Source organism: Lissotriton vulgaris, chromosome 7 (genome assembly GCF_964263255.1).
Source record: "Lissotriton vulgaris chromosome 7, aLisVul1.2, whole genome shotgun sequence".
NCBI lineage: Eukaryota > Metazoa > Chordata > Amphibia > Caudata > Salamandridae > Lissotriton > Lissotriton vulgaris.
Window position 1 is genome coordinate 1,315,237,641 of NC_141695.1, and position 14,617 is coordinate 1,315,252,257.

Here is a 14,617-nt window from a genome sequence, read left to right on the forward strand (position 1 = left end):
GCTAATTTTTTGTAAACTTTTATAAAAGGGTTACAAAGAAATTAACTTCAACTTGGGCACCTGCTGCTGTAAGCCTGTAAGTGCTTCCTGGCGCCTCGTTGCCTACTTGCAACTATTCTCTGACCCTGCTCTGACCCTTGAAGCAGGGTCAGAGAATAGTTACAAGTAGGCAATGAGGCGCCTGTCACGAAAATTAAACCTCAACAGGAAGCACTGACAGATATAAAAACAAGCATTTGCAATGCAATAGTTCTTGCATTAGGAAAGTTTGAGCTATTGGTCTTGTAAATGACAATTTTTTTATTTATCTGTTGGTTTAAAAATAGCTAAATTAATAGCTTTGTCATTTACAATGCCAATAGTTATAACTTTCGTAAATGTGACACCTATAGCATTTGTAATGCAACATGTTTCGTATTTACGTGATTTGGCTTTATTGATATTACAAATTACAATGGCTTTTAATTTTTTTAAATAATTAATACTTAAATAAAAGTGATTTTAATTTATAATGGCAATAGCTTAAACTCTTGTAAATAACTTTTGTGAAGATTATGTTCAGTGTATTTTATTGTGACGAAAATCCAAGAACAGAAGTGAAATATTAACATCTTTTTGTGACATTTGTAATAAAGTTTGAAACATTGAGAGAACATATTTGAACCAGTTGTTGTTGAATGGTTGCGCAGATTGATGCTGGGGTGGCGCTGAGTGGTGCTGTGGTGGTGCTGAGTGGTGCTGTGGTGATGCTGAGTGGTGCTGTGGTGATGCTGAGTGGTGCTGTGGTGGTGCTGAGTGATGCTGGGGTGGTGCTGAGTGATGCTGGGGTGGTGCTGAGTGATGCTGTAGTGGTGCCGAGTGATGCTGTGGTGGTGCTGAGTGGTGCTGAGTGATAATGTGGTGGTGCTGAGTGATGCTGTGGTCGTGTTGAGTGGTGCTGTGGTGGTGCTGAGTGATAATGTGGTGGCGCTGAGTGATGCTGTGGTGGCGCTGAGTGATGATGTGGTGGTGCTGAGTGATAATGTGTTGGTGCTGAGTGATAATGTGGTGGTGCTGAGTGATGATGGGGTAGCGCTGAGTGATGATGTGGTGATGCAGAGGGCATAAAAGCACAAAAAGCAGTCTAACAAAGGGCAGAAGGGCAGAAAAACAAGGGAAAAACGAGTCTAACAGAGGGCAGACGGGCACAAAAAAACAGTCAAACAGAGGACAGAAGGGCAGAAAAACAAGGGAAAAACGAGTCTAACAGAGGGCAGAAGGGCACAAAAAACGAGTCTAACGGTGAAGAAAGGCACAAAAAAGAGTCTAACAGAGGGCAGGAGGGCACAAAAAACGAGTCTAACAGAGGGCAGAAGGGCACACAAACAAGGGAATAACAGAGGGCAGAAGAGCACAAAAGTCGAGTCTAACAGAGGGCAGAAGGGCACAAAAACAAGGGAAAAAGGAGTCTAACAAAGGGGAGAAGGGCACAAAAAACGAGTCTAACAGGGGGCAGAAGGGCAGAAAAACAAGGGAAAAACGAGTCTAACAGAGGGCAGAAGGGCAGAAAAACAAGGGAAAAACGAGTCTAACAGAGGGCAGAAGGGCACAAAAAATGACTCTAACAGGGGGCAGAATGAATCCCGCCCTGCGTGTTTGTCCACGAAGATGCCACCTTTTTGTGCAATACCTCTGCTCAACTGGAGTACTTTCTATTGTCTAATCAGTAAGTGCTCCCTCGTTGGCTAAATGCATAGGGGCAGATTTACAATAACTGGCGCATCCCCAGGGATGCGCCCATTATTGTGCGCCGCAGCTCCGCCACCCATGGTGCGCCGCATTTACAATGCGGCGCACCATGTGGCAAAAACAGCACAGATGCGTCACGCATCTGTGCCGTAAAAGCAGTGCAATGCTGAAGCTGCATCTCGCTTGCGACGCAGCTCCAGCAATGCTCTGGGGGGGCCCTATCTCCCCAATGCTGCATCAAGCCTTGCACCTGCTTCAAGCAGGCGCAGGGTTTTGACGCAGCATTGGCCTAAGTGTGACTGAGTGAATTCTTGTAGATTTCACTCAGCCACTTTTAGGAGGCGTTCCTGCGCAGGAACGCACTCCCCTGCGCCGGAACGCCTCCTGATGGCGCAGGGCTTTACAACGTGACGCATCTCTCAGATGCGTCACGTTGTTAATACCCAGCACCATGGTGCATCTTTTGTGCTGCCGCTGCGTCACAAAAGTTCTCGGTAGAGGGTGGCAGTGGTGAACCAGAGGGTGGCAGTGTTGAACCAGAGGGTGACAGTGATGAACCAGAGGGTGGCAGGGTTGAACCAGAGGCTGACCGTGCTGAACCAGAGGGTGGCAGTGCTGAACCAGAGGGTGGCAGGGGTGAACCAGAGGGTGGCAGTGATAAACCAGATGGTGGCAGTGGTGAACCAGATGGTGGCAGTGCTGAACCAGAGGGTGGCAGGGGTGAACCAGAGGGTGGCAGTGGTGAACCAGAGGGTGGCTGTGCTGAACCAGAGGGTGACAGTGGTTAACCAGAGGGTGGCAGTGGTGAACCATAGGGTGCTGTGATGAAACAGAGGTCTGTGGGCTCCTAGCCTGTTTGTTTGTTTTGGGATGCCATCTTGGGTCTGGACGCGCCGTTCTAGAGGCGCCTGACCGAGCGCTCTAGTTGTGCGGCTCTCCTCGGCCCGCCCTTCTTAAACCTCCCGTCAAGTGCGCATCGGTGACGAGCAGCCGTCGCGCCTTCACTGCGCCTGAGTCGTGCCAGAGTCCTGCCCGTCTGCGCCCGTCAGCGCTTAGGAAGTGCTAGGGCAGAGCTCCACAGTTCTGTCTGTTCTGCGTCGCTCTCTTCTCCCTTTATAAGTATGTATTCCAGAGCTGATCTGCTCTGCCTACGTCCGACTCTGTGCCCCTGCTCTGAGGTTTCTTTACATCCTCTGTGCGGCCCTTTTCGTTGCCTTGGGTGTGCTTTTTCTCTTACATCCCCTGTTCCGATTTCTGCACATAGCTTAGTCTCTTTAAGAGCGTCTAACAACATTAGCTCTTCTTAGGTGAAACATCAAGATTCCTCTGTTTTTAAGGTATGCCATCTTAATGTAAGATCTTTGGTTAAGCATCATTTGGATATCCATGACCTACTAATGGAGGAGACTCCTGACATTCTTTTCATGTCAGATACATGGCTTCATGACGATGCTTTGGCAGCGGTTAATCTGGGACTCCCTCCTGAGTACACAATTTACACCCTCAATCGTAACTCTAGAGGTGGTGGCATTGCGGCGGCTGTTAAATCTTGTTATCCGTGTATCTGGAAGGCCATAGATATAGCTGGCTGCAAAAGCGCCCACTTTTCCGTCTCTGTCAGCCACCACTTTACTTTTTCTGGCCTGCTCATTTACCGGCCCCCTGGTCCAGATGCTGCCTTCAGGGCTGCTCTTCCTGGCGTAGTTAGTTCTCTGACCCTAAAAGCTGCTAACTTTAGCATTGTCAGTGATCTAAACCTCCACTTTGACTCTCCATGCCCTCCGGTGGCCAGCAGCACTCTTGCCGATCTGGAGGCTCTCCAGTTATTTCAAATAGTTGAACACCACACACATGTTGGCGGTCATATTTTGGACCCCTTTTTCACTAACCTTACAATGGTTAAGGTGATGCCTCCGAGGCCCATGGCCTGGACTGACTATCATTTAATTGAATTACATCTTACGCTTAATGATCCACTCCTCAAAACCTCAACTCCTACTATTCTTAGACGCCCTTGGAAAAAATTGAAATTGAACGACTTCCATCAGCTTCTCGGCGCTCTCCCCTTGGGCCCTTTTACTGATGTGGAGTCTGGCTATGATCTTTATTGCAACTGGCTGACTAAAGCCTTGGATAGGCTGATTCCCATCGCTGAGAGCAAACAGCGGCGTACCGACTCCAGATCCTGGTATGATGATTCGCTTCGGTTCCTAAAAAAATCTTGCAAACAAGTCGAAAGAGCCTGGCGTAAATCAAATCAGCCTGAAAGAAAAACTCAGTACCTTGCTGGTATCAAGAAGTATCATAGAGTGATCTGCAGGGCTCGTGCCGCCTACTTTTCTCGTGAGTTTAGTACCAGTACTAACCCGACCAAACTTATTTTCAAGATTCTTAAGGATCTTACTACTAGCAGAGCATCAGCTGCTGAGATTTTCTCCTTCTCCCATTGTGAGGATTTGGCTGCTTTTTTTATTGGTAAGGTGGAGGGTATCTACCGTGCCTTTCCCAGCTCCACAGGGTCTTCGCAGAAACTGATACGTGCTTCGAAAACTACTTCATCTCTATCTCACCTCCCAGAGCTTTCAATGGAGGATTTTAACAAACTTGTAGTGAAAGTTAAATCACGTTCCCCTAAGGATCCGCTACGACCCGCTCAATTTAGAGAATCTGCCTCCCTCCTTTATGTGAGCTCATCAATCTGTCCCTATCCTCAGGCCCCGTCCCTGGCACCTGGAAACAGGCCCAGGTGATTCCCATCTTAAAAAAACCTGCTCTGTACCCACTAAAATTGGAGAATTACCGTCCTATCTCCCTCCTCCCGTGGGCAGCTAAACTGACCGAGGCCCATGTTAACACCATCTTATCTAATCATCTCCATTCTGCCAATATACTAGATCCATCGCAGAATGGGTTTCGGCCCGGTCATAGTACTGAGACTGCGCTACTCTCTATGGCTGAACACCTTCGCATGTTGGTTGATTCTGATTACACTGTGGCACTGGTTCTTCTTGATCTCAGTGCCACGTTCGGCACGGTCTCCCACGATATTTTACTTCAGCGATTGGTTGAGGCGGGTGTCGATAATATGGCACTTGAATGGTTTCGATCTTTTCTATCTGGTCGTACCTTCAAGGTTGCCACTCCACCTTTTGAATCTAAACCTTATGCGATTGCCCAGGGAGTCCCGCAGGGATCGGCTCTTAGCCCCACTTTGTTCAACCTCTATGTACAGCCGCTGGCTGCTGTCGCCAAGCGTGGGAACCTGACTATGGTGTCCTACGCTGACGACATGCAGCTGACGGTTGCAATAAGTGGGGCTTCCGATCTTAAGGCCGCTAAGTTCCGTGAGGGGCTTATTTCTGTGGCTCGTTGGATGACTGATAATTACCTTCAACTGAACGCCAAGAAAACCGAGGTGCTCATTGTTGGGAAACAGAGTCACCTAAGGGGCGACAATTGGTGGCCATCAGAGCTCGGTCCTACTCCTATCTCTGTTACTGAGGTTAAAAATCTAGGGGTCTGGTTCGACTCTAAACTCAGCTTTACCATCCACACTAAAAAGGTTGCTGCCATGTGTTTCGGGACCTTGCGTAAGCTCAGATCCATTTTTAAATTCTTTGATGCACCTACTAGACAGCTTATTGTACAAGCTATGATTCTGTCAAAGTTAGATTACGCCAGTTCTCTTCTATTGGGAGCTAATCAGGCTGAACTCTCTAGACTTCAACGCGTTCAGAACACTGCCGCCAGAGCTCTGGTTGGCTTACCAAGATTCTGCTCAGCCAAAAAAATTATTCACAAGCTCCACTGGCTTCCTGTTGCTCAGAGAATTAAGTTCAAGTCTCTCTGTCTTTCGTTCAAAATCCTGAAACACTCTTCCCCTCAGATTTTGAAGCACCTCATCTCTTCATATGTTCCATCACGGTCTCTGAGGTCCTCTGGTCTTCACTTGGCTATTGTACCGCGTTTCAAGAGGTCTAGGATTGGCGGCCGCTCTTTTAGAGTGCTTGCTGCCAAGTTATGGAACTCCCTTCCTGTCCATATCCGTGCGATTGGCGGACTCTTGTTGTTCAGGAAGTCTGTTAAAACTTTCCTTTTTCCCTTAGACCCCTAGTGCTGTTGTGTTTTGGGCTCCTGTTATTGCTTTTGCCCGGTTTTCTGTTCTGTCAGCGCCAGGACGCCCCTTTGCTGGGACATCTGTGCGCTCTACAAATCTGGCTAACATAACATAACATAACCAGAGGGTGGCAGTCGTGAACCAGAGGGTAGAAGTGGTGAACCAGAGGGTGGCAGGGGTGAACCAGAGGGTGGCAGTGGTGAACCAGAGGGTGGCAGTGCTGAACCAGAGGGTGACAGTGGTTAACCAGAGGGTGGCAGTGGTGAACCAGAGGTGCTGTGATGAACCAGAGGGTGGCAGTCGTGACCAGAGGGTGGCAGTGGTGAACCAGAGGGTGACAGTGCTGTACCAGAGGGTGGCAGGGGTGAACCAGAGGTGCTGTGATGAACCAGAGGGTGGCAGTCGTGAACCAGAGGGTGGCAGTGGTAAACCAGAGGGTGACTTTGCTGTACCAGAGGGTGGCAGGGGTGAACCACAGGGTGGCAGTGGTGAACCAGAGGGTGGCAGTGCTGAACCAGAGGGTGACAGTGGTTAACCAGAGGGTGGCAGTGGTGAACCAGAGGTGCTGTGATGAACCAGAGGGTGGCAGTGGTGAACCAGAGGGTGACAGTGCTTAACCAGAGGGTGGCAGGGGTGAACCAGAGAGCGGCAGTGCTGAACCAGAGGGTGGCAGTGGTGAACCAGAGGGTGGCAGGGGTGAACCAGAGGGTGGCAGGGGTGAACCAGAGGGTGGCAGTGGTGAACCAGAGGGTGGCAGGGATGAACCAGAGGGTGGCAGTGGTGAACCAGAGGGTGCTGTGCCCATACACGACCGCATGGCTAACTTCGCCAGGCAAGCGGCCCGCGAATCCGCAAAAAGCCCTGCAAACACGCAAAAACCCAGCGAACACACAAAAAACCCAGCGAACACGCAAAAACCCAAAAATCTGCAAATTCGCACGAATTTGCGGATTTTGCGGATTGCGAATTCGATTTCGCGTGAATTCGTGGAAGGCGAATTCGCAAATTTCACCCAAACTTACTGGTTTGCCCTTTTCAGCTCTGTTTTGCCTTTTCTGCTCATTTGTCTCCCTTCTGTTTTGCCTTTCTGCTCATTTTTCCTCCTTCTGTTTTGCCCTCTTTTGCCATTTTTTTGCTTGTTTCTTCCAGCTTCCAGCTGTTTCCCTTCTCCCAACACCCAGTGCCTCCGCCTCACACAGGACCTACTCAATGGAAGCCGCAGCCCGACCCCATTGAGCAGGTCCTCGTGCCAGCTCCCCTTGCAGCAGATCTCCTGCTTGTTTTTCTGGCCTCGTGTATTGCCTGTTACTGCTTGTTTTCTGCCCCTGTGTTGCCTTTTCTGCTAATTTCTCTGTTCTTAATTTTGCCTTATCTGCTCTTTCTTCTGCCCTCTGTTTTGCCCTGCTTTCCTCTGTTTTGCCTTTTCTGCTGTTTTTTCTGCTCTCTGTTTTCCCTTTTGTTTGCCCACTGGTTTGCCCTCTTCAGCTCTGTGTTGCCTTTTCCGCTCATTTTTCTCCCCTCTGTTCTGCCTTTTCTGCTTGTTTTTCTTCCCTCTGTTTTGCCCTTTTCTACTGTTTTACATTTTTTTGCTTGTTTCTTACCTCTTTCAGCTGCGTCATTCCTCCTGCCATTTCCCTCATTTCGCCACCCAGTGCCTCACCTTCCCACAGGACCTTCTTAATGGAGGCCACAGCCTGACCCAATTGAGCAGGTCCTCATGCCAGATCTCCCTGCAGCAGTTCCCCAGTCCAGCTTACCGACAGTCAGCTGCCCTCTGCTGCCTGTCACCTGCTGCCCTCTCTTTGTGCTTCCTCTGCTCAGTTCTTGTTCTGTTTTGCCTTTTTCTGCGTGTTTTTCTGCTCTCTGTTTTGCATTTTCTGCTCATTTCTCTGCTCTCCGTTTTGCCTTTTCTGCTGGTTTTTCTGCCCTCTGTTTTCTCTGTTGCTTGCCCACTGTTTTGCCCTCTTCAGCTCTGTGTTGCCTTTGCCGCTCATTTTTCTCCCCTCTGTTTTGCCTTTTCTGCTTGTTTTTCTTTCCTCTGTTTTGCACTCTTCTACTCTGTTTTAATTTTTTTTGCTTGTTACGTACCTTTTCCTGCTGCCTGTCCCCTGCTGCCATCTGTTTGTGCCTTCTCTCCTCGGTTCTTGTTCTGTTTTGCCTTTTCTGCTTGTTTTCTGCTCTCTGTTTTGCATTTTGTGCTCATTTCTTGGCTCTTCGTTTTGCCTTTTCTGCTGGTTTTTCTGCCCGCTGTTTTCCCTGTTGTTTTCCCACTGGTTTGCCCTCTTCAGCTTTGTGTTTCCTTTGCCGCTCATTTTTCTCCCCTCTGTTTTGCCTTTTCTGCTTGTTTTTCTTCCCTCTGTTTTGCCTTCTTCTACTCTGTTTTACATTTTTTTGCTTATTTCTTACCTCTTCCAGCTGCATCCCTCCTCCTGCCATTTTCCTCATCCCGCCACCCAGTTCCTCACCTTCCCATAGGACCTACTTAATGGAGGTCGCAGCCGGACCCTATTGAGCAGGTCCTCATGCCAGCTCTTCCTGCAGCAGTTCCCATGTTCAGCTTACCCGCAGTCCGCTACCCCCTGCTGCCTGTCACCTGCTGCCCTCTGTTTGTGCCTCCTCTATTCGGTTCTTGTTCTGTTTAGCCTTTTCTACTTGTTTTCTGCTCTCTGTTTTGCATTTTCTGTCTATTTCTCTGCTCTCCGTTTTGCCTTTTCTGCTCTTTTTTCGGCCCTCTGTTTTGTCCTCTTCTGCTCTGTTTTACCCTTTCTGCTCATTTCTCTGCTCTCTGTTTTACCTTTGCTGCTCATTTTTCTGTCCTCTGTTTTGTCCACTTCTGCTCTGTTTTGCCTTTTCTGCTAGTTTTTATGCCCTCTGTTGTGTTGCCTTTTTCTCCTTGTTTTTCTGACCTATGTTTTGCTTTCTTCGGCTCTGTTTTTCTTTACTGCTCATTTTTCTGCCCTCTGTTTTGCCTTTTTGCTAGTTTTTCTGCCCTACGTTTTGCCTTTTCTCCTCACTGGTTTTTCTAACCTCTGCTTTGCCTTTTTCGCTCGTTTCCTCAAGACACTGTCTTTTCCAGATTAAACGACTTGTTCTTATAGTAGAGTGATCTTTTGGTCAAAGCTAGCCCCAGATATCATTTTGGAGAATGATGATTATTTCAGAAAGATCGCCTGTGATTTATTCCGAGTAATGGATCCCCATGAACGAATGACAGGGAGTAAAGATGCACCTACATTTCTGGATCCAGAAGTCCTCACTTTTGAATATAATAACCATCTTGAAATATTGCAAGTATTACAAAATTCTGCCTACTTATTTGTGGTGGAAGTATCTGCGCCTAGTAGATAAAAACACATGACCCAAATACAGTGCCCCAATGTTCGAACAGCAATTGTTATTGGTCCTGGCTTTCAGGAGAATTGAATAGAAACAAATGTAAGGGTCAATACTTACAACTGAATTTTAGTTAATGATAAAAAACTGTGGATATCTTGGAATTTGACCAGGATTGATAAACCGAAAATAGACTATTTGAAGTCCCAAAAGGCATCAATCATAGATCTCCAGGAAACATATTCAGTTTCTTATTTAGTGGTCAACTCTTATTATGTATTCAATAGCCCAGCCACCTATTCTGAGTGGGGCCATGCACAAAGGGGCATTGCTATCTTACTGTCAATTGACTTTGATTGGAATACCCAGCCAATACCAAACCATAAAAATGACTACAATGCTTAAAGATCAATTTTCCAAAGTGAAATGGAATTGAGGGTCAATCTAAATTCCTGTTTAGGGTTGACATACCTCGGGGCCATCAGAGCAACTGTATTCTCGCTAAAGCATTTGAGTTTATAAACTTAATATCAGGCAGTGCAAAGGCCTCCTGGGTTATTATTACTGGTGATTTAAATAGTAAAGTATCTAAAAAGTCACTGTCAGCCTTTGAGAATGCTGAAATAGAGGAGCTGATATATCTTTGTTCCCTAGTCATTGAAGATTTGATGAACTTAAAATCTCCTGAGTGTTTTGAAGCCTCTAGATGCTGTTATTCCAAATAGAAGACGCAAATCAAGTATTCCAGCAAAGGTGTCTAGGCATAGCCTGATGAGTTTATCAATTATTGGCTATCCGATATTATCATATACAATTATTAACCCTGTCCAGGAAATGAAAGCATTACATTCAGTGTTTGTGATCATGCCTCCCTTCATATAATAATGCCTTACCCCTCACAAAAACTATGGATTGGTTGGTTGAACCAGGTACTATGTTAGTCGATATTCAAATGAAAAATATGCACATATCCACTGGAACCCACAGAATATTAGTCTTATTTGACACAGCAATTCCTGATCCCTTTATTACAAACTCTATTAGTTCATACAAATTACTCATGCACACTCTTGTAGAGCATATCAAAGATAGAGGAAAAAACATTTTCAATTTAATAAGGCATGGAAAGATGGAAGAGAAGTCCAGTTATCCAAGGAGATAACTTTTCACATGAACAGTTTCTCTTGTTCTCAATGGAACGTAGGCAACTAATACAAAGTATTAGTTGGATTTGTGTAGCCCGAAGGAAAAGATAGGTGGACTTGAATTGGTGCCACCATAACTGTGCTATAGAAGAGAAGAACTCAAGGTTTTTCTGGCAAATCGTATCCCTAAATTGCAGCACAAAAAACAAAGCTTCTCCAAATCCAATCGCCCCATCAGACTGGGTAGGTGATATGTTGGAGCTTTATAAACAGAATGTTGGTACCTGGACATTTTCCCCTAGTAATCATTCTAGCTCACACATCAATTTCCCATCTTCTGAACAAATAGATGGCTATATAAACAGGGCAAAATCAGTGGCCACGAGCCCAGATGAAATCCCGATCACAGTCTGTAAGCGAAGTCCTGGGGTGTGGGCCAATACATTGAGGCATTATTTGCACATTTTTATGATTCAGAATCCCTCCCAAAACCCTGGCAAGCGGGTGTTATCTTCCCTCTTCAGAAAAAGGGCAGTACAACAAGCCCTGGAAACTATTGACAAGTTGTCCTCCTGGATGTGGTTTGGAAGATCTTTGCCTGAGGAATTCTTGAAAACCTTGAAAAAAGTCTCAATGAGACAAATATTATTTCTGTAAAACAGTCTGGCTTTAGAGCTAACCGATCTGTGTCTGATTAAATTGCAGCGTTGTTGTCTATTCTAGATATTTATGTTGTGAAAAAAGCCAAGTTGTGTATGCCACTTTTATTGATTTTTAAAACCCCTTTGATCATGTGGACAGATCTATTTGATTTGCACAAATTGCATTCACTGGGCATACCAATTAATTTATTTAGATTAGTTGTCACCTTCTACTTCTCAACATGGTGTAGAGTATTATTGGTGAGAAATAAATGGATTTCCCCGGTTATCCTGACACATACTGAGCTAAATCGGGGTTGTTTACTAGCTCCTATATTTTGTTCGCTTAATAGATTTGATGTTCCTACAATTTTTGCATTGATATTTTTAACCTAAAACTCAAGTCCCATTCATTGTATACCCTCTTGTATGCTGACAACATAACCTTATTTGATTTAACTCCTTTGGCTTTACAAAATTTACTAGAATGCACTTACACTGAAAGGCATTTTCTAAAAATAAACATTGCAAAATTAAAAGGTCCTAGTTTTTAGAAGAAATAAAAGAGGATTACCATAGAATTGGTTCATGGATCCAAAAAAAAGAAGAGTTTGTTGATAATTATGTTTATCTATGATCAACTTTCTCTCGCAACCTCTCTCATATTTGCGCATTTTCGAATTTAGGGAAAATAAACTTGGCTGATGGTGCTCTTAAAACTCTTTTTAACTCTTTGGGGAAGAGACATTTTGATCATGTACTACATGCTTATAAAACAAAAATACCGCCAATTTTAATACATGCGTAGGAATATACTCCTCTTTCAAAGTGGTCCCTTTTAAATGTATATGAAAAAAGTATTTTACATACATTTTGCAATGTGAGCTCTAATATACCAGTGCAGTTCCTCAGATTTGCTCTTCAGCTCTCTCATACTTATTTCCAAGCTCTTGCAAACATACAACATTGGGGATATAGGTTACTCGATGCACCGGAGTTGTCTTGCATAGAAATTTACTTCTCTTCAAAGTTGGTCATTTTTAAATTTATATGAAAAAAATATTTTATGTAAATTCTGCAATGTGAGCTCGGCTATGCCAGTTCAAACCCTTGAGTTTCGGCTCTCTAGTACCTATTTCCAAACTCTTGCAAACATTATACATTGAGGATATAAGCACCTCCTTGTGCCATAATTGTCCTTAATTTTAGTCTAGAAAAGGGACCCACTAAAAAACTATTTTGTTTAGAACCTTTTCATTTTCTCTGAAGAGTTTTAGTTGTAATAAAGTCCTTCAAAGTTGTGATACCCAGGGCAGTTGTGCCAATTACTCAAAGTTCAAGTGGATAGCTAAGTATCCCCCATGATTTAGAATATGGTGGTCATATGGAAATAAGCAGACGTTTTATAGCAAATACTCACTTTAGAGAAATCCAACCTTATCTCTCCTACCAAATTTTCTTCAATATGACATTTTTACTTGTGCTCCTTCAAAAATGTAACCTTCCCCTCAATTCTCTAACTGTGAGATGGAGAGGGGACCACAAGATGGTGAAGGTCTCATGTAGATTGTTATTTTTGTAAGTTAAGCCCCCAAACCTATTTCATGAACTTCATCTTTGCCCTGCTATAGGAGATTTTAAAAATCATGTTTTACATTCCTTAATAGAGCACTCTAATATTAATATAGGCTTATAGCCCTCAGCTGAGTCTGTACCAGTTGTTAAAGGCCCTGAACCCTAGTTATAGATATGAGCCGCAGGAGAGTGCCTATAAGGAGGGAGAGGGCCTTTTTCAATCGGTACAGCCCAAGGCAGAAGGGCAATAAGGCTATTATAACATTACACCCACTAAGGTCAGAATGTCTGCAGTTAAAAAGGGAGGAACGTGAAGACAAGTATTGGAATGTTGGAGCTCAGAGCTTATACTAGCTATTATTAGACCGGAGCTACCCCATTGTCTTCAGCGGATCTCTCAGCATTCGAAATGTTCTCATATAGCTTTATAGCCTGCCGTAGTGGGCTATACAGATCATTAAAGAAATGCTCCACCGTTAAAACCTGAACTAAAGGCGAGGGTCTTTAACAACGGTGTGGGCCATTAATGACCCGTATAGCCCAGCTACAGTGGGCTATAAAACTATTAGAACATTCAGCCCTATGAGGGCAGAATGTTCTAATTAAAAAACACAAAGGCCTCTCAGAGTCTGAAGGGGTTGAAATTCCACTCGAACTCCAAAACCTTTGTTTCACAGCTCTTGCTGTGAGCATTCTACGGCTAACAGCGCTCGCAGGGCCACAGCTGTTAACTATTGAACAATCACAGCAAGAGCTGTGAAAGGAGACTGAAGTCAGGCTCTGGTTCTCCCCAGCTTGGCTGAACTGCTTTTTGTAGTTCAACCACGCCAGCAGCTGAGCATCGTTTAACACTCCCTCATTCTAAAGCCCTAGTGGCACTGAGCTACAGGAGAAGAGAGGGGTAAAAGGTAAAGTCCTTCTGCACAGCCTCTGCCTTTCGTTTTCCTCTGCTTAAATAATATATTTTCAAGAAGCAGGGGAAAGAGAAATGCAAATTCTGTGTACTAGTGCCATGTAAATTCTAGAGCAGAGGGCCTATGCCAGTTAATATAGGCTGCTGCTGCTCCATTGCCTTCAAAGGAGCTCTCAACATCCCAATGTTCTAATATACATTATGAGCTGATGCAACTTATTACACACCCTCTGAATCAACATTTTTTTTATGATGCTTAAGTTTTTTTGTTTTCTTCCGATATTTTAAAAATGATGGCCTATTATGTTTTATTACCTTAGATTATTTTGTATTCCTATGAATTTTAAATATGATCTTTAATGCGCTGTATTGTTGATCTTTTTTGAGATCCAAACTAATTTATTGAATAAACTCCAAAACTTGCAAGCCACAACACTAGTACCAGGACTGAGCTGACTGAAGAGGAACAGGAATTTAAGTGAGGATGGCTAGAAGTAAGGAAGAGCAGTTGTTAAAACATAGAAACAGTAGAGTAAACTTTATGAGTTTTGGAAATATTGAACGTATTTTTTGAATGGTACAGAGCTGGAGGTAAAAGTTGTGTGAGACAGTATACATGACAGTATACATGCATTGAGAGAAAAGCAGGGAGTGGTCAAAGATAACTGTAAGATTTTTGTCTAATTGTGACAGGCGATGTTTAGTAAGGAGGTGATAAGAAGACAGCGATTAAAAAGGGGGCCGTAATAAGATAAAAGATACATTACTAAATAGTTGCATTGTAGGTGATATGATGTGGTCCGAGATTTGCTAGCCGTAGCAAAATTATTGATAGTCTCCAAGGATTACTGATGGGGATAATAACCAGGGAAGTGCAGAACCAGAGAGATCAAAGAACGAAAGAGAAGCAAGGAGTAGAGGGGCTGGTCAATCCTGGTAATAGATTGAGATAAAGTAAGGCAGGACAGAATGAGGAGAGTGGGGCTGTAGACATGCTGGGTCAATGTGAGCTGATTCTAACACAAGAAGGGCATTTTTATTGGAGAGAGGAGGCTTAAATGCAGATTAAATAGACAAAAGAAGACATGAGTGCATAGATGCAATAGTGGTTTATGTATGCCATAGATAAGGGCGACATGGGACAGCAGTTAGAAGGGATGTAATA

General features: G+C 44.5%; 1 protein-coding gene across 2 annotated transcripts in view; it reads left to right on the forward strand.

The window, feature by feature from the left end:
- Positions 1 to 14,617, forward strand: part of LOC147703580 (transmembrane protease serine 9-like) — a 1,394,371-nt gene that overhangs the window by 1,309,393 nt on the left and 70,361 nt on the right. The gene's annotated exons all lie outside the window — the stretch shown is intronic.